The sequence below is a fragment of the Rhinatrema bivittatum genome, chromosome 6 (genome assembly GCF_901001135.1).
Source record: "Rhinatrema bivittatum chromosome 6, aRhiBiv1.1, whole genome shotgun sequence".
Lineage (NCBI taxonomy): Eukaryota > Metazoa > Chordata > Amphibia > Gymnophiona > Rhinatrematidae > Rhinatrema > Rhinatrema bivittatum.
This window is the reverse complement of record NC_042620.1, coordinates 212,192,742-212,219,256: the sequence shown is the minus strand read 5'-3', so window position 1 is coordinate 212,219,256 and position 26,515 is coordinate 212,192,742. Positions and strand designations below refer to the sequence as shown.

The following is a 26,515-nucleotide window of genomic DNA, read 5'->3' as shown; positions in this document are numbered from 1 at the left end:
AGGCCAGCATGGTTCCCGATGTACAGATTCTGTAATGTATCCTGAAGCTATGTCTAGGGCACTCATCAACTCAGTAGTTTTATTTTATTTATTTATCTATCTATCTATCTATCTATCTATCTATCTATTTATTTATAACCCGCTTACACACACAAAGCCCTAAGTGGCGTACAGATCAAACATTCACAAATAATGGGGTAGATTTTCAAATTACGCGCGCAACCCCTGAAAACCTACCCCTGCCCCCCTGTTAGAGTTGCTGCTCGGAGTTAGCAATCTGTTATAGGTTAGACTGCGGAGTAGCAATCTGTTGTAGGAGCTGCTAGGAATTAGCAGTCTGTTAGGGTTTGCTCCTCCAAAGGGGAGGAGTTAGCAATCATGTTGAGCTTTGCTCCCCCAGAGGGGAGGAGCTAGCAATCTGTTAGCGACTCTGCTAGGGTTAGCAATCTGTTGGCAAACTGTTATGGAGTTGCTCCCCAGAGGGGAGAGGTCAGCAACCATATAAGATCTGTTCTTCCAGAGGGGAGGAGTTAGTATCTGTTATGGATCTCCGCACAGAGTGGCAACCTGATATATGAGAGTTCCCCCCAATGGAGGTGATGGCCATCTGTATGGTTCCTGCTAGGAAGTAGCAATTAGTTATGATACAATTCCTGAGGAAGGAGATGTTAGCAACAGTTGAGGGTTAGACTGCAAGGTAGCAGTTTGTTGTACTCAGCTCTTGAACTGTGAGAGATGAGTACTCTAATGTAGAATGGTGAATCCTTGGGCCGATGGCAGATGACAGCGCCCTCAGGAGGATATCATGTGAGGGAACACCGACTAGGCTGGAGTATGGAGACAGACACAGATAGTTCTTTATTAGACAGGTAGTAGAACCACAAGAAGTGGCAGTAGTGTGCTGATGTTCCCGGCAGGGCTGAAGTCCCTCAGATCCTGGAACTGCTATTTCCGGGTTTGCTGAGCTGTAGAGAGAGACTCATAGATAGTGAGTAGACAGGGTATGCTGGATACATAACCAGAAGTAGATGATACACTCACATAGATTAATAAGAAGGCTCAGTAGCTGGAGAGACTTAGGCCCTTGAGGAGCGCCGAGCACCTGGTTCCAGGGACAGCTCTAAGAGAGTGATGGTAACTCACAGTTATCTATCTCTGTAATGGTTTCTAGACAATAGAGAATAGTTTGTATATTCAGGAACAGGAGCCTCTGGGCGAGTACTGGTTCCTATATGCAAACTGAAATAAGAACTCACAATATCTGTCTATGAAATAGTTTCTGAAATAGAAGAGAGTCTTCGGAGGGTTTTAGGAACATGGGCCCTCGAAGAGCGAGTACCAGTTCCTATCTGCATTCTGTAATAATAAATCAAGATCGCCGTACCTGTGATAGCATCTTAGACAGAAGAGAATCTTCAGAGTTCTAGAAACATGGGCCTTCGAGGAGCGAGTACCTGTTCCTATATTCAACTGGAATAGAAACTCACAATGTTCACGTCTGCGATCACTTCCAGGCAATAGGGAGTCTTCTGAGCATTCAGGAACATAGGCCCTCGAGGAGCGAGTACCGGATCCCGTTTTAGCAATCTGAAAAGAAGAAGAGAGAATGGGGCCCCCGAGGAGCGGGTACCCCTGGTAAGTTCGAGGAGGCAGAGCAGCGGAGAATGAAGCGGGTCGAGATGATCCCCGCAATCAATCCCTTGCAAGCTCCATTCGTAAGCGTAAGCAAAGACCTTTTATGTTGGAAGCGGATGATGTCACTATGGGGGACATGGGGGATCCACAATGTCAGGCCAGCCCGGGGACTCCAGGAAGAAATGGCGAGGAGAAGCCACGGCAGCAACTGTCCATCAGACCCGAAGGGAGTCGCGTCAGAGGTAGAGAGGGTGGAGCAAGGGCAAGAGCAGGCACGAACGCAACACTCCCCACGTTCCAATGCTCGTCTCCACTCTGCCTAGCAATTTGCCTAGCAATTTGCTAGGCAGAGTGGAGACGAGCATTGGAACGCAAGTAGAAGTTGGTGTTACCGCAGAGTTTGATAGATGTGATGCCAGAGTGGGAATCCAAGAGATACATCACATCAACAAGATTATGTTTTTCATATAAAAAAGGAAGGATCAATCTCATAGCGGATCATAATTGTCCAGATTACACTCGTTTCAACTTGAGTCCTAATCAAATTGAGCCCCTGAGGCAGCCGTTTGTTAACGGCGAAACTCGGCCAGAGTCGGGCTTTTAAAATACATATGTCTCCACTTCAGTAAACCTTTGAAAAAGACTGTGGCGTCTAATCTTGGTTTTCTTCCTGACGGCTTCTTGGACCGCCTACCTTCATGTTTTTTGGGTTGCCTCCTGATGTGGCACAACCCTGCCTGTCTGACCATGCTTCTACCTCCTGATTCTGTTCTGGTGCCTTGGTCCTTACTGCCAGATGCTATGAGTTCACAATTTAGTGCATGACAGTTTGCTCAGGCCATGGACGAGGTTTACCTTCCCTTGCCGGACTTTCTGCGGGGTCTCTCTTGGATGGTTCAGCAGCAACAGAAGAACCAAGACCACATTTTTGGTATCCTGCAAGATTTGTCTCTGTGATTGAACAAGCTGCAGCCATTCCAATAATGGTTATGCCACCTCTATCAGTCCCATGATCAGTCATTGCTCCCGCTTCTCGCAGATCACCCCTGCATTACCACCCCAGTATGATAGCTATCCTAAGACCTGCAGGGATTTTGTTAATCAAAGCTTGATCCATTTTGAGCTTTAGCCAGCCAGCTTCACATCAGAATGAACTAAAGTAGCATTTATAATTTTCCTACTGTCAGGCCAGGCCCTGGTATGGGCCTTCCCTTTATGAGAAAGAAACAGCCCCAGTCTTTCTGATCTTCAAACATTTCTGACTCGGTTCAGGAAGCTCTTTGATGAACCTGTTCAAATCTCTTCTGCAGTTTCTGCATTGCTCTGCCTGAGACATGGGTCTATGACAGTAGGACAGTATGTGGTACAATTCCACACCCTGCCCTCAGAGCTCTCCTGGAATGATGAAGTGCAGGTGGCTATGTTTTGGCAAGATGTGTCATACTGAATCAAGGATGAGCTGGCAGGTTGGGATGTCCCTACCAAACTGGATAACTTTATATCCCTAGCTCTGTGGCCACCTGGCTCCCAAGTTTTAGAGAATATTGTTGTCCTCTGCCTGGCCTTCATCACAGCCAGCCTCAGAGGAGCTGGCTTGTGCCAAACTCTTGGAAGAGGAGAAACATCAATGATTGCTCAACCTGTGCCTATACTGTGTTGGCAAGGGCCATTATGCTGCCTTGTGTCCTGAGAGGTCGGGAAATACTAATGCCTATGGTTGATGGGGGGAAACTACCCTAGGCAATGCCCACTCTACTCCCCTACAAAGAATTATTTTGATTGTTTAGTTAAACTCCAGACATAAAAGATTCTTCTTGGAGGTTTTTTTAGATTTTGGCATGGCTGGCAACTTCATTGATGAAGCTCTGGTGAAGGAGTTCCAGATACTACTAGTACTGCTGAACAGCTTGGTTTGCATCGCTAACAGGGGAACTATTGCCCGGCACTATTCGCTATATCACAGAACCTATATTTCTAAAAGTATGACTTTTACATGAAGAACACATCTCATTATTCATGCTCTGAACGTTCATCAAGCCCATGTTACTCAGCTTACCCTGGCTACAATATCATAGCCCAGTCAAGGATTGTGAAAATGGAGGGATCCTCTCTTGGAGTGCTGACTGCCTTCAAACATATCTACTTCCCATGTGTCCTTCCAGGCTGTTTGGCACAGCAGAACTCTCTACACTTTCAGGTTTACTTACGTCTTATGTCTCTTTTGTGGATGTTTTTAGTAAAAGACAGGATGAGACGCCTCTCTCTCATTGGTTCTATGACTGTGCAATCGAGTTAACCGGGTACGATGTCACCCTGTGGTAGAATCTATCCTTTGTCCATTCCAGAGAGCAGTGCTATGCCAGAATATAAGAGAATCTTAAGAGCAGGTTCAACCATCTTCCTCTCCTGCTGTGGTTGAGTTCTTTTTCGTGGGCAAGAAGGATGGTTCATTACATCCATTTATTGATTATCAGGGTTTAAATGTCATCACCATTAAAAATAAATACCCCTGCCACTAATATCAGAATTGTTTGACCAGCTTCAAGGAGCTACCATCTTCATTAAGTTAGATCTGTGGAGAGCATATAAACTCATATGGATACATGAGGATGATGAGTGGAAAACACCCATTTACTCATAGAGAATCCTTTTGAAACTTGACTGCTCAATGTGCAGCTGAGGTTTGAACTGGGCCCTAATTGAGTATTTTATATTGCTGTTGGTCTTCACTGGCATTAAGTGATGTATCTGCTGATGTGTTACGAGACTTCTACTGTTCTGTGCCTATGGGGAGAATCTTTGAAACATCAGACCCTCACTACGTCTGCATTTCTTGAACACAGGCAGGTTTATTACACATAGGGCCAGATTTTAAAACTTAGGAGTGGGCGTAGATTTGTACACGCAACCAGCGCGCACAAATCTACGCCCAATTTTATAACATGCGTGCGCAGCCACGTGCATGGTATAAAATCCGGCGTCAGCACGCACAAGGGGGTGCACACTTGCATGCACCAAGCCCTAGGGGAGATCCGATGGCTTTCCGTGTTCCCTCCGAGGTTGCACCGAAATCGAAATCGGAGCGGCCTTGGAGGAAATTTTCCTTCCAACCCCCCACCTTCCCCTCCCTAACCCGACCCCCCCAGCCCTAGCTAAACCTCCCTCACCTTTGTTCGCAAAGTTGTGCCTGCCTCTAGGCAGGTGTAGTTGCGTGCGCCGGCGCTGGCCGGCCCGTGATCCCGGGCACAGCGGCAAATGGCTGCTGTGCCTGGAGGCTCCGACCCCGCCCACGCCCCGCCCCCTTTTGCAAGCCCTGGGACATATGCGCATCCCGGGGCTTGTGTGCGTCACCAAGCCTATGCAAAATAGGCTCGGTGCGCACAGGAGCGGGTTTTCGGGGTTACACGCGTAATATACGCGCGTAACTCTTTGAAAATCCACCTCATATTGAGGTTCCTTGTAAGTACATGATGTGTTGAGAAAGAGAACATATGTCAACATTTTCTGAAAATATTGGCAATTTCTCAGTTTTACAATGAGCAAAACAATTAGGAGAAGTGTATTCCCCCAGGCCATATTATAATGAAAAGTTTTTTGACAATGAAAAATTATATTACTTCAGTGAACAATCTGTTTTATATCAATAGTGAAACCTTAGTTTAATTTCAGAAAATTAAGGTAATTTATCTTTTTTCGCAAGAAAGAAATTATGTCTTTATTTATAAATGCACGCACTATACAGTATATACCCTGAATAGTACCCCTCCTATCCCCCTTACTCCTCCCTTCCCCCTGCCCCCCTAGTTATCCTTCCCCCCTCCTTTACCTCCCCCCCAGTTTTGTTCCTTCTCCTCTCTTCCCCTCCTCCCTAGCCCCTTCCGCCCCCTTTCTTCTCCTCACTTCCCCCTGTCCCTCTTTGCCCTCCCTGCCCCTCTTCCCCTTTTTTCCTACCCTCCTCAGCAGTCTCCCCCTTAATCTGTTACCCTCCCTTCCTATCACTTCTCTTCTGTATATTGCATATTATCTCTTGTTATCATGTACATTACATCGCGTTATCTTGTTCCACCCCGTTGCACCCCAATCCTCTCCTCCCTGCTCCATGTATTTCTTTGCTACCCCCCTCCTTGCTTCTTCTCTTCTTGTTATTTTGTTCCCCCCGTTGCATCCCAGTTCTCTCCTCCTTGTTCTATGTATTACCATTACATTAAGTTCTCTGTAAACCGATATGATGTACCCACTAATACTGGTATAGAAAAGCTTTTAAATAAATAAATAAATAAATAAATTAGATAGTCAACTAATAGTATTGTATGGGTAAAGCAATAATTTGGTGACTAGATTTTGCAAGATATTGTTTTGTTAAAAATATATTTGACAATTAAGGAAAGCACTTAGGTACTTTGATTAATAAGCATTTAGGTTTACTTTGAAATAAATATTTTGTATTTTTAGCGCAATTGAAAATTTAGATTTTTTAAACTGGGAAAGAGAGTAATAAATATGTAAAATAAATACAAAACAAATAACATTTGTTTTTTTTCTCAAACCACAAAAATACTTTACAAATTTAAGATATATTTCTCCTTTGTTTTTGCTCCTTTAAGCATACTTAATTTGTGAAAGTTTGTTGATATTACTAAAATTAATTTTCAAATAAAATTGCTTAGTTTTAATATTGGGTTTACAAAGGAGTTTGATTTTTTTAAGTTTCTAAAGTGGCATACAGAGTGTGCCATATATATTGTGTTTCTAATGTATTTATCAAGTCATTTATAGCCTGATATAAGCTAATTCATTACAATTCAGTTGCTATGACAATAACCATAGAGAGTACTGTATAGGAAACATTTTTTAAATTCAACGTCTACCTTGTAATGTGATATTCATTCTAAGAAATATCACTAAAAGTAAAAAATATATAGAAAATATATTTAAAAATAAATGTAACAGTTTTAAAAAATGTGTCCTGTATCTGTCTATACACTTTCACCATACCATATAATTTTATGTATCATCATTCATGTAGTTCCTTCTTGCACTCACATATACACAGAAGCTGCAGCAAAATATAATACCTCACTATTTTTTAAGCGATCAGAGTAAGATTAGTAGTCATTATCCCTCATTATCCCATATTCACGGCATCTGTGCCCCTTGATAATATCATATACATTTGGAAATTGATGGAAGGAGACTACTGGGTATTACTTAGCTGCTAATGTCCACCAAGAAGCGTGGCCATGAAACTATGCCATGTATGCTCATACCTGGCACTAAGACAAAGAAGCTTCTAATTTTTAGCCAACTGAAAATCAAAAGTCAAAGGAAACTCAGCTTCCCACACAGATTCAGCAAAAGGAAGGCAATTTGTACAAGTCCAACATGCTGCTATGTAGCCTTGAAAACTTGCTTTTAAATCTTTTTCAACAGATTTATAAACTATAACTGTATATTCATGCTTTAAATCACCATCTCACAATTGTCTTCTTCAAAATTCTCTTGTTCCCTTGTCCTCAGATTTTAGCTAATCTGGTTCTGCTCTAGGGATGTGCATTTGTTTTTTGTTTATAGCCTTCACTATTTTTGATTTAGTGCATGCTAAATGGAAATGAATACAAAAAATCCTAATAAAACAAACCAAAAAATTGAATGTGAAAACCAACACATTTTCCAGTTGCATATCCATATTCTGCTCTCAGCTGAGCACTTCCTTTATTAATAAATACATCTGATAACCACTTTAATCATGGATTGTATTTAAATGTCTTCAAGTCCCTACAAACTCATGTTCAGGGTAGCAGTACAAGGCTTCTTATCTATGGACATATGCTTTGCAAACCAAGGTCACCATTCATTGGAAGAAGTCATTTCTGCTCTGACTTTGAATGTCTGAGCACCAGCAATGGCAATTGTCAGGTCTCAGTCTCTCAGGAATCCAAACATAAACAACATGTCATGATGTAAGTTTGGGCCCCCAGGGGACAAGTACCTCCCAATCCCTAGGCTCCATTTTTAGTGGGTACAAAAATGATGACAAAACAAGGAGTCACCAAAGTTATTATACAGGCCCCAAATGCTTCATTGCATAACCTATATGGCTGGTTAGATACCCCGCAACAGAAATATTTACCACGATCTAGGATTTATATCACCTAAAGCTGAGCTGCTTAGAGGTGAGTGGCCATTTGAATTCTTTAGAAAGGAATGTCTTGGTGCTGTCACTGACCCTCTCTCCTAACGTCTTCTGCTCTCAGCACTTCCTGTTGCCAGTTGTGATCTTCTTTCTGGTGCTCCTGCACTGGTGATTTTGTATGTCCAAATCAAGGTAGTCTTACCCTGGCATCATGAGCAATGTCTGGCTCCTGAGTGGCTGGTGCCTAGTTGATGGGCACCTACAATTTAGTGCGCAAGGCACAGACACCTGATTGGATATGGCTGATTTGTTGTCATATCTTGATTGGTTAGAATTCACATTGAGGCTTATTTGGCCAGCATTAGTTATTTCATTATGATCTGTTTAGAAATGGTCAACAGTACTTTCCTGAGTTCTCCTTTATGCTTGGCCTTGTCTAGACATCTCCTTGCTGATGTGCTGAGTTTATAATTGTCCATTTAGGTATAGCTCTCTTTGGCCTGGATTCACCATTCTATCGCAGAATGGTGAAAACAGCGAAAATGGGGGGTGGAGGGGCGAAGGGGGGATGGGCCTGCGAAAGCTGGCAGCCTTCGCACCACGGCGGTATTTTCGCTGCCGGCGTTCGCACCCAATAGCACCGCTGTGAAAGGAGGTGCTATTGGGTGCGCTACTGGCGATGATAACGTTGCTTACCTTATCGCCGCCAGCAAAGACACCGCCGAGTCCGCCTCCTTGCCACCCCGACTCCTCCCCTTGCTGCCCCAACTCCGCCCCCAACATGCTATCGCACACGAAAAGGGACTTTTCACGTGCGATAGCGGCTTATCGCACACAATAAGTGTTTGAAAATAACCCCTTTTGTGACAGTCTTTCAAATATTTTCTGTTAGGCATAGACATTCTTATGCAGCTCAGTCAGAAGCTATTATAATTACATATTCCTCCTCCCAACAGGTTTCTGACTTATAACATATAAGTGCGTGTGTGTATGTGAAGAGGCCTAAAAATATTGTCTATATTATTATTATATTATTATAGAAAACATCTTTGTCTGAGTATGTGAGACAGTTTTCTAGCATATAAGCTCCTGATAGAAATGAAAAAATATGTAATGCAATAAAGTATATATAAAACTGACAGCTATGGGCCTCAATTTCCATCTGGATCGCACGCGATAAGGGATGTTTTGCACGCGAAAAGTCCCTTATCGCGTGCGATACCAAAATAGGGGCGGAGTCGGCCTCGGAAGAGGAGGAGTTGGGGCGTCACTGGGGCCGACTCCGCGAAGATGCCACAGGCGACGAAAAGTTAAGGCCCTTTTCACGTCCGAGTTCGCGCCCAATAGCTGCACCTTCTATGGTGGCGCTATTGGGTGCGAAACCGGCAGTGATCGCACCGCGATGGTGCGATCACTGCCGGCTAGCGCAGGCCCGCCCCATGTTTCGGCCCCTCGCCCTTCATTACCTAAAGTATTGCAGGCCTGCGATACTTTAGAAAATGAGGCCCTATGTGTACTTTAGAGGTATACATTTCCAAGGATACATGCTGTATTCTTTGGAATGTTCCAATTACAGATGGAAGTAAAAAGCTAGAAAGTCTAACTTCTATGCTTAGGAGATAGAGATCTTGGTCCATAAAAAAGATATGAAATTTCCTATATCGTTACTGGAAACACTCCAGGATTATAGCCAATGTACTGAAGCCAGTGCATCTGGGCACAAATGTCAGATACTGTCAATGTTTCAAAAGTAGGGATGTGCATTTTTTTTTTAAACAAATGGCTAAATCATGATAAATGAGTCTTGTTTTGTTTTATTTTTGGTTCCCCAAAAAGAATGGAGAGGTCCCACGAACAAGACAAAAATGTTTGACTCATTCATTTATGTTTCCCATTCAAGTCTATGGCCCATTGAAGTTTATGGCAGTGTACTGCTGAGCAAAAAGCAACTGGTAACTATAGCAACTAACTCTTGCCTGTGTGTCCTCATAGTTTGTCAGAGCTGGGATAGGACAAGTTGGCAAATAAACCACATAGAGAACTTCATGAGTGACATAGTGGAGGGGTTAGAAAGAAAAGTATGTCTTTTTGCAGATAATACTAAGACCTGCAACAGAGTAGACATGCTTGAAGGAGCAGAGAGAAAGAAAAATGATTTAAGAGTTCTTGAAGAGTGGTTGAAGATTTGGCAGCTCGGATTTAATGCCAAGAGTCATGCATCTGTAAAAAGAGCTGTATACAATGAGGGGCAAAAAACTAATGTGCATGGACCAAGCGAGGGACCTTAGGGTGATAGTGTCTGCCGAACTGAAAGCAGAGAAGCAATGTGACAAGATAGTAGGGAAGCCAGTCCCTGGCTGGCCAAGCCCCTTCTCACCTGCCAGCACCACACCCAGACTACAGCATTATTTAACTCTGCCTAGCCCCTGTCTCAGTGATTCGGCATCGAGTTCTACTCAGCTCCTTGCTCTAGCTACTACTGCCTTGTGGCCTTCAAAGGTCTTTTCTTGTACTTCCTCATGGCCTCCAGGCCTTCTGATTCCATTCTTGCCTTGCCTTACTCTGTTCTCTGTACTGTGAGTGAGGTTACATTTTTAGTATCAATAAATAAATTCCTTTGTAGTAACCAAACCCTCAGTAGAGAGTGCATTTCAATAAATTTCATCATGTCAGGAAAAGGAAAAAGAGGGAATGGCAGGATTGGCAGCTTTGGCAGGGGTAGAGGAATTGATGGAGAACCTAGTGTGAAGAGAGAACAGTGTTAAGTGGAGTGCAACAAGGACAGATGTTGGGACTGGTTCTGTTTAATATCTTTGTGAGTGACATTGTGGTTGGGATAGAAAATAAAGTCTGTCTATTTGAGGATGATATTAAGATCTGCAACAGAGTGGAATCACCGGAAAGAGTAGAGAGAATGAAATGTGATTTAAGAAAGCTTGAAAATTGATAGAATATTTGGCAGCTGGGATTCAATGCCAAGAAGTGCAGAATCATGCATCTGGGGTGCGGTAATCCAAAAGAGCTGTTGAGATGGGGGTGAAGGACTGTTGTGCATGGACCATGAGAGAGACCTTGGGATGTTTAGTGATCTGAAGACAGCAAAGCAATGTGACAAGGTGATAGCTAAAGCCAGAAGAATGCTGGGCTGCATAGAGAGGAATAACCAGTAAGAAAAAGGAGATGATAATCCCTTTGTACAGGTCCTTGGTGATGCCTCACCTGGAGTACTGTGTTCAATTCTGGAGACCGTATCTCAAAATGGATACAGGGTGGAGGTGGTCCAGAGAAGGGTGACCAAAAAGTTGTAGGGTCTCCATCAAATGACTTATGAGGAGAGGCTGAAGGACCTAAATATGTATACCCTGGAGGAGAGGAGGTACAGGGGAGATATGATACAGACCTTCAGATACTTGAAAGGTTTTAATGATGCACAAACTTGAAGACTCAGAACCAATATTTCTTCACGGAGAGGGTGATGGATACCTAAAATGCCCTTTTGGAGGAGGTGGTGAAGACAAAACAGTGAAATAATTCACTGTGGATCCCTAAAGGTTAGAGGACAGAAATGAAGAAAAGAGTGCATGGGGGTATCCCGCTTGTGCGACAGTTACTACTCTTAGAAGAAGCATGGGGATTACTACCATCAACCCTTGATAGTTTTGATGCAATTGCAACATCATTCTCTGCTTAGACAGTGGGGTGGGGGAAGGAGAATTGGATTCAGATGGCAACCAACACGAGCCTTGACTTTTACAGTCTTGCGGGACTGATATGCAGACTTAAGGGAAAAAGTAGAGGACTGTTTCTATGGCTAAGTCCAAAAGCAAAGCCAATCAGGATTGCTTAAATTTTCAGGAGAGCTCCTTGCCCAATAAAAATGCTGCTAGCAGTAATTTTTTATGGGTTTGACAATTGCTTGGTGTTGGTGTGTGTTTGTAAATATTCCTATCCTTATCATAAGGATTGGGGTAACTGCACGGACTAACCTTAAGAGAAACCTGTGGGTGACTTACATGGCATAGTAGATATTACCATAAGAAGCTTGTTGGGCAGACTGGATGGACCATTTGGTCCTTTTCTGCTGTCATTACTATGTTACATCAAGCCTCCTCCAAGGGAATTCCTGTGGTTTCTCTCTACCTAGGGCTTTCTACAAATTTGTTTGGTGCCCTTTGTCCCTCATTTGGAGCCTTGGGGTATTCTTGCCACTCTAAGAAGCTGCTTTGCACCTCTCATGATGCTTTAGCATCTTCATGCCTCTCTTTCATTAGCTTTGATCCTCTATCAATGCTTTGGGGAATTTTCCACCTCTTTCTTTGCCTTTTTCTCCTTCATGGTGCCTTGTGTACTTTATGCCACACCTGATGCCACTTTATCCCTCTTGTACAGCCTTGGGGGTTCATGTCACTGTTGTTGGTGTCCTTTGCTCCACTTTTGCAGCCTGGGGGTGATCTGGTCAATCTTGCTGCTGTTTTGCTCATCTGATGGTGCTTCGGAGAACTCCTGCCACTGCTAGTACTTTTTTGCTCATTGCAGGTCATTAGGTTTTTCATGCCACTTTTGGTGCCACATTGTCATAGTCTTGACATGTTGGCAGGCCTTCACCCTTCTGATGATATACACCTACCAGTTTCATTAGAAGTGATTAGACAATTCCAGTTTGGAAACTCACAATAGTCTGCATTGCTTCCCCCGTTGACTATATTGGTTAACAAGTGAACAAATAAAAAGAACAAATTAATTTCTTTTTCATTTGAAACAAACCTAATGAATGATTGTAACCCACAAAATGAATAAATGAACCAAAATGAATTTTTTTGAGTCTGTATATGCCTAATCAAAAGTGACTTCACTTTATAGTCTGGGAGAGAGAGAGAGTGAAGCAGATAGGTGCGCAGGTGGTATTTTCCTCAGTCTTTCTAGTCAAAGTTAAAGGCCAAGGCAGAGAAGGTCACACTCTAGAAATGAATGAATGGCTGCACAGATGTTTCAATGACAATGTTACAGTTTCTTGTACGCCGGCCATCCATTGCTCCTACCATGTGACAGGGGCCGACCAATGGCACCAGTAGCCCCTGTCACATGGTAAGGGCAAAGGGCCACCAGCGCCATTTTGATTCCTGGCAGACCCAACGGCCCGAGAGTGGAAGATCACTCCTGGGACTCCCGCTGGATCACCAGGGCTTTCAGTAAGTCTTGGGGGGGATCAGGATGGTTGGGGGGGGGGGTTGGTGTTGTAATTAAGTACATTTGAAGGGTTGAGTTGGGTTTGGGGTTTTTTTTTTTAAATAAATGTGCCCCTCCCCCCGCGCTAACCCGAAAAACAAATTTTTCCCAAACCAAGACGAATTAGGCAATTTCGTTGAAATTGCCTAATTTGTGGTAAATGAATGCACATCCTTCCCCCATTGACGTTAATGGGAAACAAATGAAACAAATAATTAAAATGTTTTTTGCTTGAAATCAATGAAACAAATGGAGGTGACTTATGAAACTAATGAACAAACTGAAATGAAAAATTTGCATCTGCATATCCCTATTCCTTAGGGATATGCAGATGCATCTCTGCCTCATGTTTCAGAGCTCCAGTGTGGACGGTATACAAATTTGCTTCCAGGAGTCTTGATAAGTACTACAAGAATATTTGAAAAAAAAAAAATGTTTTTCAATAACAAAAATAGAAGCCGGTAAGTGCTCCCACAGGCTTTCATTCTTCTTCATGGTGAAAGAGAAAGAAGGTTCATTATAGGGAAGAAAGACATTTTACTAGATTTTAAATAAATCCACATTTGAGAAACACTAATCTACCTTTGTAGCAAATAATTTGTATGTGGAAGAATGTTTTAAAATAATGTGAATTGAGTTCTGCCAGTTGAGTGGTTTAAAATCCTAAAAGCCCTAATAACCATAATAAAAGCTTGGTGGCATACTGTTTATCTTCACACCTCATAATGATAAGCTGATAATTAGGTTTTAACTTCTAATGAAAAGTTTGTTCACAACCTAATGTAAATCAAGTTGATGAATGCTTTATTGCAGCAGAAAATTTCTAGTATTTTTCTTGTGCAGGAAATGGCCTGTTTTTCCTTCGAGGTAATAATCACCAATGTAGCTTAGTAGTCTCTATAGAAAGGGAGTAGATCATTGTTCTTGTATTCTGTACACTAAGTTCCATTGTTTGTTTTTATTTAAAGTCTTTTCAAAAAAGAGATTTGGTGTGAAGAAAGATTTGGTGTTGTAAAACAGAAAATTATTAGGTTCCAGTTTGCTCTCCAAGCAGAAACCTCAATCTAAGTTCCAACATATCAGTGCCTTGAATAGAAAAGCATTCTTGACATTGGCATACACACGAACACATGCATTTTCCTACATTGCTTGTGTGATTTCTAAATATAATGCTTTTATAACTGAGAGCTTTGAATCTGAGCTTTGAAGATTTACCCTTTTCAAATTAGGGATTATGAGCTTGCTTATATGATCAGAAAGGCATTGTATAAAAACAATTCTTAATGCCTGTCAATGTCTCACTCCCTACTCCACATCTCTCCAAAATGCTTCAGGTTTTCCTAAACTAAGCCCAAAAGACAGAGATTTACATCTTTACAGCTTGGGTTCAGCATTGCTCTGACAACCTGAAGAGCAATGCTGGATGTCATGTCTGAAGGATGTATGCCTGGATAGAATCAAGAGGGAAGCCTTGGGGCTTGCCTGTTTTTTGCTTGGAGGCTGGTTGGGAAAGAGGATCAGGGATACATACTATTTGGTATATTTTGGGGATCAAGAAGGAGATCAGGAGTGGGATCAAGGAACCACCTATTGGGTCTATTTGAGGATAAAAGGGGAGATTGGAAGGGGGGATTGGAGCAGCATGTACTGGGTCTATTTTTGAATCAGGTTGGGGAGCTGGGTGGCACCTATTTTATCTATTTTGGGGACAGGAAAAGAGATTGCAAGGAGAAGCAGAACAGCACCTATTTTATTTTAGTATCAGGATGCATATCGCAAGGGCAGAGCAGAGCTACATGTTATTTTGTATATTTTGGGGATCAGGAGGGGAACGGAGCAGTATGACTTTTTTATAGTTAGAATAGAAGGAAGAGAAATCCTCACCTTTGTTTGTTTTCCTTTTTATTAGGTCACCTTAGGGTCCTCAATATCACAGGCAGACTTGGCATTGTTTCTTACACACAGATCATGCATAGTAAAGAAAGGCAATTTTCTATTCTGGGCATGGATCCTGCAATTTGGGGTACCTCAGCGCTCAGTTTTCTTCCCTGTTACTATTTAATATCTACCTAGATTGATCTATAAGCAGGGGATGCAGTGCCAAATATATGCAGATAATATACAGGTTTACTATGACTTTGAGGGGGATCGAGATCAAGATATGGCAAGGATGCTTAAAAATAATTTCTGAATGACTGAATTATAATAAACTGAAACTCAGTCCTCGGAAGACTGAGGTTTTGTAAGATTGCATCCGAAATGCCAGTTCCTCAGTATTTTCTATGAGGAAAAGAAATCCCATTAAAGACAAGCTGTTTGAATTTTAGGAGTTTTCTATATGAGCTGAATATGCAAACACAAACCTTTGGTGTAGATACTAGGGCATGCATTTTTCAATAACAGATTTGGAATCTGTAACCATATTTGTCCCATGATGACCTGGCTTAAGAGTGTAAGATATGTCATATCAGATCAGACAAAGGTCCATCCAGCCCAGCATCCTGTCTCAACAGCAACCAGCCCTGGTCACAAGTACCCAACAGATCCCAGGAAGTAGATCTATTTCTGGTTACTTGCTCCCTTGGATAACAATAGCTTTCTTTAGTCTTCCTGGCTATTAATATTTTATGGACTTGTCCTCCAGGAACTTGTCCTAAGCCCGCTATGTTAGTTTCCTTGACCATGTCTTCTGGCAACAAATTCTACAATTTGATTGTGTGCTGAGTAAAAAATAGTACTTTCTATGATTTATTTTAAATATGCTGGTTGTTAATTTCATGGAGTGATATCTTATTTTAGTATTATTAGAAAGAGTAAATAACCATATTTTATTTATCCATTCCAACCCACTCGTGATTTTATAAACTTCTTTCATGTCCCCTCTCAGTGTTTCTTTTCCAAACTGAAGAGATCTAATCTGTTAGTTAGTATCGGAAGATGAACTCATCCTCCAGGACAGACGTCTCTGCTTTATATAATTCAGAGAAATATCTTTTGAATGTATCACTAATTTCCATAGGAGAATGTGTAATCTTGCCATCTCTTCTACACATCCCTGTTATTTAAGTTTGCTGCCTCCTGCTTCTGCAAGATTCACAATACTGGCAATTATCACATATTTTAACACATTATACCATAAATAGTGACATAAAAATTAATTAGAAAAATTTTATTGTGTACAAAATTTTTTATCAAACACTTCAAAAATATTACAATATTTTTTCTTCATCGGATACTTAGAGTGAATATCAAATTTCCAAAGAACATCACAATCATTAAACCAACCATTCATACACACATACATACATTTTAAAATTTTCATAAAGAATCTCTATAGAGTTGTTCAACCCAATCTTTACACTCCCTCTTTACAACATTATTCCAACACAAATCATTGCTTCCTTTTTACACTCCCAACATGTTTCGTCATTCAATAGGCTTCTTCAGGAGAGCATAGTATAAATCATTACTAACACCGATCTTCAACGATCTTCTCCAGCGATTCACCCAAATGTATCCTCTCTCTCCTCAACCTTCAGTTCATCGTAATCCTTCCACACAGAAGACAGAAAAAACTTCTCAACAGTTTCACCTTTATTTTTCACCTTCACCAAGACGCTCACCATGGCACTCCATTGTTGGTGCTCCTGCTTCTGAGCAGGAGCACCAACAATGCACCCATCTTATTACCATGCTTATATATTCTTTGACAGGAATAACAGAGACCCCATTCTATATTTTCAAGCTGAAAACCCTTAAGGTCTGCCTTGCATTTTTCCAAATCCTGATAAGTCCTATAGGAGCCTTTCTCTTTGTTTCTTTTCCAGGAAACGTATATGCCTCTCCAACAAATTCTCTTGTTTCCTCCTTTCTCTTTTTTGATATACAGAATAACTGATGATTTTTTTAATGTCTCCCACAGAAGAGCAGGAGAATAACTTACCCCATTATGAATCTCATAAAACTCTTCAGTCGCATCAGCAATCATAGTACAAAAGGATTTCTGCCAGAGTAAAGATGGATTTAAGCGCCAGCTTTTACCAGCACTCATAGAGTACATTAATTGCATAGGAAGAGAAATTGGGTTATGGTCTGAAATAAAACTCAACAAGATGTCTGGGTCTGCCTGATGCAAAAGGGACTTGGCACACAGAAAAAAGTCAATGTAACTATAAGTTTTGTAATTGTGTGAGAGGCAGGCATAATCCCTTCCTATAGGGTTTTGCTCTTTCAATACATCCACCAGCCCCAACTTCGCTAACAGCATTTTAAGGGTCTCTGCCTGATCCACAGGTTGAACCCGAGATGACTTGTCCTTCATGGGGGTCTAGGCATGTGTTTCAATTACTGCCTATAACAAAAGGCAAATGTGTAAATGCTTTCATCACACAAAATAGCTGGGTATAGAACTCTTTCTGCATCTTGTTCAGCCCATAGACACACACTATCATACAGAGAGCATTCTAGAAGAACAAACCTACCCACAAAGCGGGTCACACCTTGGACCTTATCTTTGTAAACTCTGGTATCACACATTCATCCCACCCAGTATGTAAGCAGGTTCCCTGGTCAGACCACACATTAATCTCCACCAACATCATGCTGGCGGAATCCAATAATATCCACCTCCCTCAACCTTCATTTCTCTACAGAAAAACCTGCTCATCAGACGAACTCAGCAAACAGCTAGCCTTAGAACTCCCACTCATTGACGTCTCCTCTCCCAACTCAGCTCTCCACTCCTGGAGTAACATAACAGAGGCCATAGCAAATAAATTATGCCCGCTAACAACAAAAAAATTTAACCCCAACTCTTCCAAAAGACAACCATGGTTCACTAGTGACCTTCGAAAACTCAAACAGAGCTTACGACAGAAAGAGAGTAAATGGCGTAAAGCACCTGGCCACAACACCCTCTTGGCCTACTAGCTTGCTCTGCACTACAACAAGAGCTCCACCCTAAAAGCAAAAAGGTAATTCTATGCTCATAAAATACATGACCTCATCTTCGACACTAAAGCCCTTTTTGCATACGTTTCCAATCTAACACAAATCAACGCTCCTGACATTCCACTCAACCAAGCTCAATCAAAAGCAGATGAGTTGGCCCTCTTCTTTCAAAATAAAATCACTAACCTCCTATCACAGCTTCCTTCCAACACCACCTCGCCTTCTAGTTCATATCACCACCCCAATAAAGACATATCTCTTAAATCTTTTGATCCTATAACAACCTCAGAGATCCAAGCAGTTTTGAAGAAAATGAAACCCTCCTCTCATCCCTTCAACCGAATCCCCTCTAAACTGCTACTACTAATCCCAGACTCCATCTCCAAAGCATTGGCGGACATCATTAACTGTTCTCTATCCCAGGGAATCTATCCAGACGACCTTAAATTGGCCTCCATCAAACCACTCCTAAAGAAACCTAATCTGGACCCTAAAGATCCCAATAGCTTCCGCCCAATCTCCAACCTCCAATTTATAGCCAAGGTCATAGAAAAATTAGTCAATGCACAATTATCGGATTATATAGAAGACCACAAAATTCTGTTCCCCTCCCAATTTGGATTCCGAAAAGCAGTTAGCACAGAATCTCTACTCATATCCCTGACAGACTATCTCATCATGGGCCTAGACAAAGGTCACTCCTTCTTCCTGATTCTCCTGGACCTCTCAGCGGCTTTTGACACAGTTAACCATTCCATCCTCCTAAACCAGTTGTCAAACATCAGAGTAACAGGAACTGCTCTGGCCTGGGTCAAAACTTTTCTTGATAACAGAGGCTACAAGGTTAAAATACACAACAAAGAATCACTCCGTCACCATTCCTCCCTAGGAGTTCCCCAGGGTTCTTCCTTGTCCCCCACCCTCTTCAATATTTACCTCCTTCCACTATGCAAGCTGTTAACCAAAATGAACCTAAACCACTTCTTATACGCCGATGATGTCCAGATCGTGATCCCCCTAAAAGAATCTATTACTAAAACACTTGAATTCTGGGAAAACTGCCTTCAGGAAATTAATGGCCTCCTCACCAACTTAAACTTAATTCTAAATTCCTATAAGACCAAACTCCTTCTCGTCTTCCCGGAAAACAGTACTATCACCTCGAACACTCCATCAAACCTTCACATCACCCAATCAAGAGACTTAGGGGTTATCATTGATAATCGGCTAAACCTTAAACCCTTCATCAACCAAACTACTAAAGACTGTTTCCATAAACTACATGTCTTGAAAAGAATAAAACCACTCCTTCACTTTCAAGATTACAGAATGGTTCTGCAAGCCATAATCTTCTCTAAGATAAACTACTGTAACTCTATCTTACTAGGTCTCCCCTCTTCTCACACCAAACCTCTTCAGATTGTACAAAATGTGGTAGCCAGAATACTGAAAAACACGAGGAGAAGAGACCACATTTCTCCCATACTTAAAGACCTACACTGGCTGCCAATCCACTACAGAATCATGCATAAGGCCATTACCACAATATTTAAAGCCATCCATCACCAAGCTCCACTAAACCTACAAATCCCTTTCAGAAAACATACCTCCTCCAGACCTACTAGAGAAGCTTACAGAGACTCACTACATGTCCCCCATGCCAAAACCTCTCAACATATATCATTTAGAGACCGAGCTTTCTCTATAGCAGGACCATCTCTATGGAACTCCATTCCTCCGGAACTTCATCAAGAACCGTGCCTTCGAACATTCAGAAAAAGGCTTAAGACGTGGGTGTTCAAACAAGCGTTTCCAGATGGACAGGGTATTTTTGCATCAATTAATTTGAGCCATTGTGGGGCTGACCTATGAACATTATCGCTTGTGAATCAGCAAGCCCCTGAGAGAAGACTTAGCCATGTGGCTGAAGTTCCTGGAGGACTTCAATGATGTTTCAGCATGGCTTCCTAGGCCAGTTAGTAATAAAGACCTGCAGCTGCATTCCAGCTCATCAGGGGGCATTGGATTCAATGTTTATTTTAAAAGAGTGTGGTGCACAGCCCAGTGGCCTGCAGAGTGGGTGCACAGTGGGTTAACTAGGAATATTACTTTCCTTGAGCTCTTTCCCATAGTTGTTGCGGTCCATGTATAGGGTGAGGCATTGAAATGCCATTAGGTAATCCTATGGTATGACAATGCGGGGGTCGTACAAGCTATAAACAAGCAGACATCTAAATGCCCCCTGGTATTGGAGCTGCTAAGGGGATTTGTTCTATGTTGTCTAAATAAGAATATTGTGGTGTGAACGAAACATGTTCATGGGATGTGCAATGAGATAGCGGGCTTTCTTTCTTGTTGTAAGAGGTCCCTATTCAGTAGACTGGTGCCACAGGCAGAGTCGATTAGCATTTATGGTCCATCGAAACCAAACAACATGCAAAATGCTGCGAAGATTGCTCTCTCCATCCGTATAGAATACCTGCACCAGAAACAACGACAAGGTGACGGTGTTCCTACTAGAGATGTGGTTCGTTTATCACGAATTAGGCAATTTCAACAAAATTGCCTAATTTGTTGTGGGTCGGGGGCCCTGAACTCCGAAACTGATTTTCCCCGAACTACGAGGAAAATTAGTTTTTCGGGTTTGTACGAGGGGAGGGGCACATTTTATTTTTTTAAATAAAAAAATACCCCAAGCATTAAAATTCACTGTAATACAACCCCCTCCCCCACCATTCCGATCCCTCCCCAAAATTTACTAACATCCCTGGTGGTCCAGCGGGGTCCCACGAGGGATTTCTCCCTCCGTGCTGTCGGGCTGTCTGGCCTGCCTTGATCAAAATGGCACTGATAGCCTTTGACCTACTATGTCACAGGGGCTACCAGTGCCATTGGTCAGCCCCTGTCACATGGCCATTGGCGCCATCTTGTGCTCCTACCATGTGACAGGGGCTGACCAATGGCACTGGTAGCCCCTGTGACATAGTATGGGCAAAGGCTATCGGCACCATTTTGATTTCTGGCAGCCAACGGTCCGAGTGCAGGAGGTTGCTCCCGGACCCCCGCTGGACTACCAGGGACTTTTGGCAAGTCTTGGGGGACCCTCCTGACCCCCACAAGACATTGGGTCAGACCATCACGTTGACTGCAGTGCTGGGTCTGTTAATATGTCTGGTGAAAGCCATGACCAATTACCTAGCTATCTGTGGATGGCCTGCTATTGCTCCATTTGACCAAGTACCAGTTTGCAGCACTGTTTAAAAGGACTATGATGGTGGCAGGGTTGCAGAGTGAGTGCTTTGGCACTCATTCGTTCCGTATTAGTGTGGCATCATGCACCGACATTGTGAGTCTTCTAAAGGCAACCATCCAAAACATTGGAAGGTGGCGATCCAGGGCATACACGATGTACGTAGGAATAGTGATGGCTCCCTTGCACTAGTGGAGAGCATGATACCTGACAAAGCTTAATCTTTTTTGCTTCTTTATAGCTGTGACATGTTGCCATTCTGCATTGATTATTGGGCACTCATTCATTGCGCAGGCTCACAGAAGGGCCATCCAAGGGAAGTTTCACTCTGACTTAGGACTGTTGGTAAAAGGATGGGCAGTCAGATTGCTTGGGAGAGATGGCATGTGTTGGAATCAACTATATCCCCTTGTTTGATCAGGCTCAGTGGGACCGAATGCACCAAACACGCTCATCATATATTTGGGCGGGAACGATCTGGGGAATGGGACAGGTCTGACATTATTGAATAACATTTGAGATGATCTGAGTCAGCTAGCAGTGGAGTTGCCAGACACCAAAATTTGCTGGTCGGAAATAATTCCCTGGCGACAGATGATTGGCAGCAGTTGGTGGGGGCGTTACTGCGCCAAACTCAATCATCAAGTGGCCAAGACACTACAGCAATTCAGCGGCTTACACTTGCACCGCAAATGGGTAAATTTGCATTGCCCAGAGCTCTAAATATGAGATGAAGTGCATCTTTCTGATATGGGTAATGATCTATTTCTTCAGGCCATACGAAGGACGATTTGTAACTTGGATGCATGAGTCGCAGCCTGTTTGGGGAGGACTCCTTGCGCATTGATCAGTCAGTTGTACCCTGGCCTACATGCGAGGAGATCCCTATGGTGGGGGTAACCAAGCCCAGAAGGCGATATAGTAATAACGGGGGTGGGGAGGTGCCATTTAAAGGAATAGTACCTAGAGGCACACTTGTACAGCAGACAGCAAGAAGGGAAATGTCAAGCCCTGGGATTGGGCATTGTCATAGTCATGACCTCAAATGTGACAGAGGAGGGGCTCTTGGTAAATCTGCTGTATGGCGGCATACTCGGGGCTCCTCCGGAACATTATCCCCATCGCACCTATTGGGGCTTGCAGGAATGAAACCCCGGAATATTCCACTAAGGCAGATGCACAAGAAAGCTGTTCATGGCACCTGCCCCCATGGGAAAAGGTAGATAGGCATGCAGGAGTCAGCACCCTAATTAGATTTCCATGTTAGGGCATCTAATAAATGGCTGCAGCCATTTGCATCCAGCTCAGCATTTAATGTGTTATTTGCATTTTGTGTGGTTATTATTATGGCAAAGGTTCATATATTCTGTTTGGATTATGGTTCGATTGGGGAGGAGGGGAGGAGAGGGGAGGGGTGGAAGCTGCAGCTGTCCAGCCTGTCCCAGTTAAATTCATCCCATGTTTAAAAAAAAAACTTTTAAAGCTCTGTACATCTCAGGAAAAATGAAAATGTCTCATTTATGTTGGTTTTTAGGGCAGACTTTGCTCTGATCTCATGTACTATATTATCAGCTAAATTAAGATACTCATGATCCTCACTATCCTGTTTTAGAAATACAGAGTACTTCTGATGCCACCAACATCAGTAATTTGGTGGAGAAAGTGTGCTCTCTTGGCATGATGTCAACTTGTACTAATAGCAAGAGGCATAAAACACTTGCCCACTCTACAGTCACCACACTGCCTCTTTCAAATATGCTCAATTCAGTACAAAGCTTTTCTTTGTAGCTATTAAATTGGTTTTGTATAAGAACTGAGACATTTTCAAAATATGTAAAAAAGGGGATAATGATTTACAAATGTTGAGGCTTTTGCCTGGTATTAATTTGTTACCAGCCTATACCAAACTTATACATATATGATGACCCTTTACCACATTTTATTTAACATGATGTTGAAATTTGTCATTTGAATTTGTCATGTAACTTTTGCCTGTCTCCACTAATGCCAGTGGAGAACCATTTAACATAAATATTAAGACCTTATTACATAGGATACTATTTTTAGTGCATGCAAAATGCTCTCCACATGCATGTTAACCTTTATTACATAGGCTTTAATTGATTTGAGGAATTCATATTTTACTATATGTGTAAGACTTGTGAGCTTTTTAAAAAGAGCTTGCATACCCTCAGAAGAGTATATAGGAAAGAAAGTTATTGTACACATTGCTCTCTGAGCTTTCCTCCCTGTTGCATGTAGTTATAAGTTATGTTGGTATTGCTCATTTTTCTACTAGAAACCTTTCACCTACCCAATTACTAATACAATAGAATAATAAAAAGTAAAAGTAGTATTTATTTATTTTATTTATTTATTTCTTTTATATACCGACATTCAATCGAGATATCACATCGGTTTCCAGATAACTAAAAGAATAGGGCGACATCAGCCCTATTTTACATTGTAACATGGTAACAATTATTACAGTTATAACAGATATAACAGAAGTACATGGAACAATAGATTATAGTATATAACATATATACAAATATATAGTATATAACATATGTACATAAATGACTTGTTGATAAAAATAATTTGGGATTAATGATAGAAGGAAGGGTTAAGAGGAGGGAGGAAGGGAGTGAGGAGAGGGATGGGTGGGAGGAAGGGAGTGTCAGGGAGGGATGGGGGGGGGGGGAGAGATGCCTGTGTGTGGGGTGTGGGGTGTTGTGTTCGGTCAGGTTAAGGGTCAGGTGGGAAGGCTTTTAAAAACAGCCATGTTTTGAGGTGTTTTTTAAAGACTTGCAATGAAGGTTCATTTCTGAGACAGGTGGGGAGGGAGTTCCATAGGGTAGGGCCCGCTATTGTTATGGCTCGTTTGCGGGTTGCATTGAGGTGTGCAGATTTGAGATTGGGGACGGCTAGAAGGCCAAACTGCAAGTGTGCATTAACTTCCTCATTTATCATTCCCTCGGATAAGTCTGAAGGGCTTCCATTTGAGTTTCAAATGCATTGGAAACAAGAAGTTCCACCCAGATCTAAAGGAGCTTACTTTCTGGGATTCATACATCCATGATCTCTGAAGATTTGTGGATCTGATTTAAATGGCCAAATCCTCATGACCCCTCTGACATATTCTGAAAACTTAGTGTGGATAGGAGGCTGAAGAAAAACATTATTAGATATCTTAGACACTCAGACGTAAACACAGACATATAGACATAGCAATCTCTTATCTTTATTTTCTTTGCAAAATAGGCTAAAATATATTGAAGATGCAAATAAAATTAGGGATGTGGTGAAATTTTAAAACATCATGAAAACGTTAACAGAATTTGTTAGATCACTTTCTGGCATTTTGAGTTTGAAATGATACAAAAAGCCTAACAAACATTTATGTTGATTTATTGCATGCTAAAGCATTTTAGTATGTGCTATTCATAATTTTTAGGAAAAGTATTTGTAACCCCTGCTAAGAGCACATAAAATAAGATTCCTGATGCTTAGGTTTTCTGTCCTGGCATGAAATCTGTGAGTTCGGATACTGGCTGGTGAAGATATTGGAATAGACTGGGATCAGAGGGCAATGATGTGCATTTTTCTGCAGGTCAGGGAAAAGGAAACCTTCCACTTGTTCCCTCTCTATGACCATCTAACTGCCCCTTTGGTAGAACTCTTGTTAGTGTCTCTCATTCCCTGCTTCCTTATCAAATCCACAATCTTAGGATTCACAAAGGGATTCTCATACCACATATTTAAGTTCCAACTTATAGACTTTATTTTACCTTCTGTGATATCAGCAGTAAAACACAAACAATGGATGAGCAACAGGATCCTAACTACAGAAATCTTAATAGACAGCCTTATATACACACAGATCCTAAATCTTCATAGCATCAAATAACACAGAGTTCCCTCATCTCCAGGAACATATAGGAAAAACCCTCTGGTTGACCATATTAATGAGCCAGATAGAGATAGCACTCACTACTAGTAGCCCTGAGTCCATTAGCATAAGGGTCTTCCTTGAGGACAGCTGTGTCCATTATTCCCCCCCTAGGGCGCTTGACTCTAGTATGTAGAAGTAACCTTCATTTGCACCAGGATCCATCTTAACAAGAGAGCTCTTGCAGCACCAGAAGAACCAGCAGGTCTTAAGGGATATATCCAGAATCAAGGACAGGTTTGGTTCCCTTTGACTCCAACTCCTTCTATCTTTAATCACACAAATCTTTTTCACACTCAGACTTCAGGCTGATATAGCAGGGCTATAGTTTCTCTAGAGGTCTTCTCTGGCAACACATTCACTTAATGGAATAGTATTGCCGCCATGTACTGCAGAACCATCCACACAATCTGAATAATGACAGAGGTTAATTAGTATAGGCTAAGTACAAATAAAGGTACACCTACAACCTCCACATTTAGATCAGGGCTATATATGCACATTGTAAAAATGTATGAGTGTTGTTAAAAACTGTACATGCATTGTAAAAATGTAGTGCTTGCTAAAATTAAATAAAATATATTCACAGAAAAACAAAATGGCGTACACCCCTAAATGAAATGTATTATAAATTCATTTGAGGGAATGATAAATAAGTTATGCTGTAATTGCCTATAATTTCTTTACTTTCACTCATTTGCTTGGTCTTCTGTCATGTAGCAATAAGAACAATAATAATAGGCTTGCTAAGGTGTCTTTCATTTAACAGGATTACATGTTATGGTTTTTAAGGCTTCAAAAACATAAAAGTAATTTCTGTATAGATGGCTTTACAGTATATTTTTTATGCTTAAACTAAACCTCCAAAGAAGCAGTATTATTAGCCCCCAGGTGTCTTTACAGGGACATTTTTAAATTGATTCATTTATTGTCATAATTAATAATATAGAGTTTTAATTTTAAAATCTGTAAAATTGAATAAAATGTAATAATTCTGCACATTAGAATACAACCAAGAATACATCCAAGAGAGGAAAGAACAGAACTTAGAGACAGGTAAGCTGACATTTTGCTCAAAATAAGTAGTGGTTGTATTAAATATACTGCATTTAAAGTCAAATGACTTGTTCAAGGTAACAGTGTTAAAGTAGTTTGACTTGGATTGGAATGTAGAGTTTCCGTATGGGCTCCAATTCCTTTGTTCTTTGTCCTAAAGAATGAAAATACAGCTCTATCAGTATTTATACACACAAGCTCGTTCTTTGATTTTGAATCACTGCCAGTTAAATATAATGACAGTCATTATGGTAGCAGACTGAAAGTATTTAGTGTGAGTCTGAATGCTTAGATAGGCTTGAGCATTCCTGAT

General features: G+C 41.6%; 1 long non-coding RNA gene across 1 annotated transcript in view; it reads left to right on the top strand.

Annotated features, from left to right (window-relative positions):
* The window catches only part of LOC115093268, a 42,267-nt gene extending 16,082 nt beyond the window's left edge, over positions 1–26,185 (top strand). Inside the window, exon 3 of the long non-coding RNA XR_003857260.1 lies at positions 26,152–26,185. This is a non-coding gene — a long non-coding RNA (uncharacterized LOC115093268). The remainder of the gene's footprint in view (positions 1–26,151) is intronic.
* Positions 26,186–26,515: the final 330 nt, after the last annotated feature.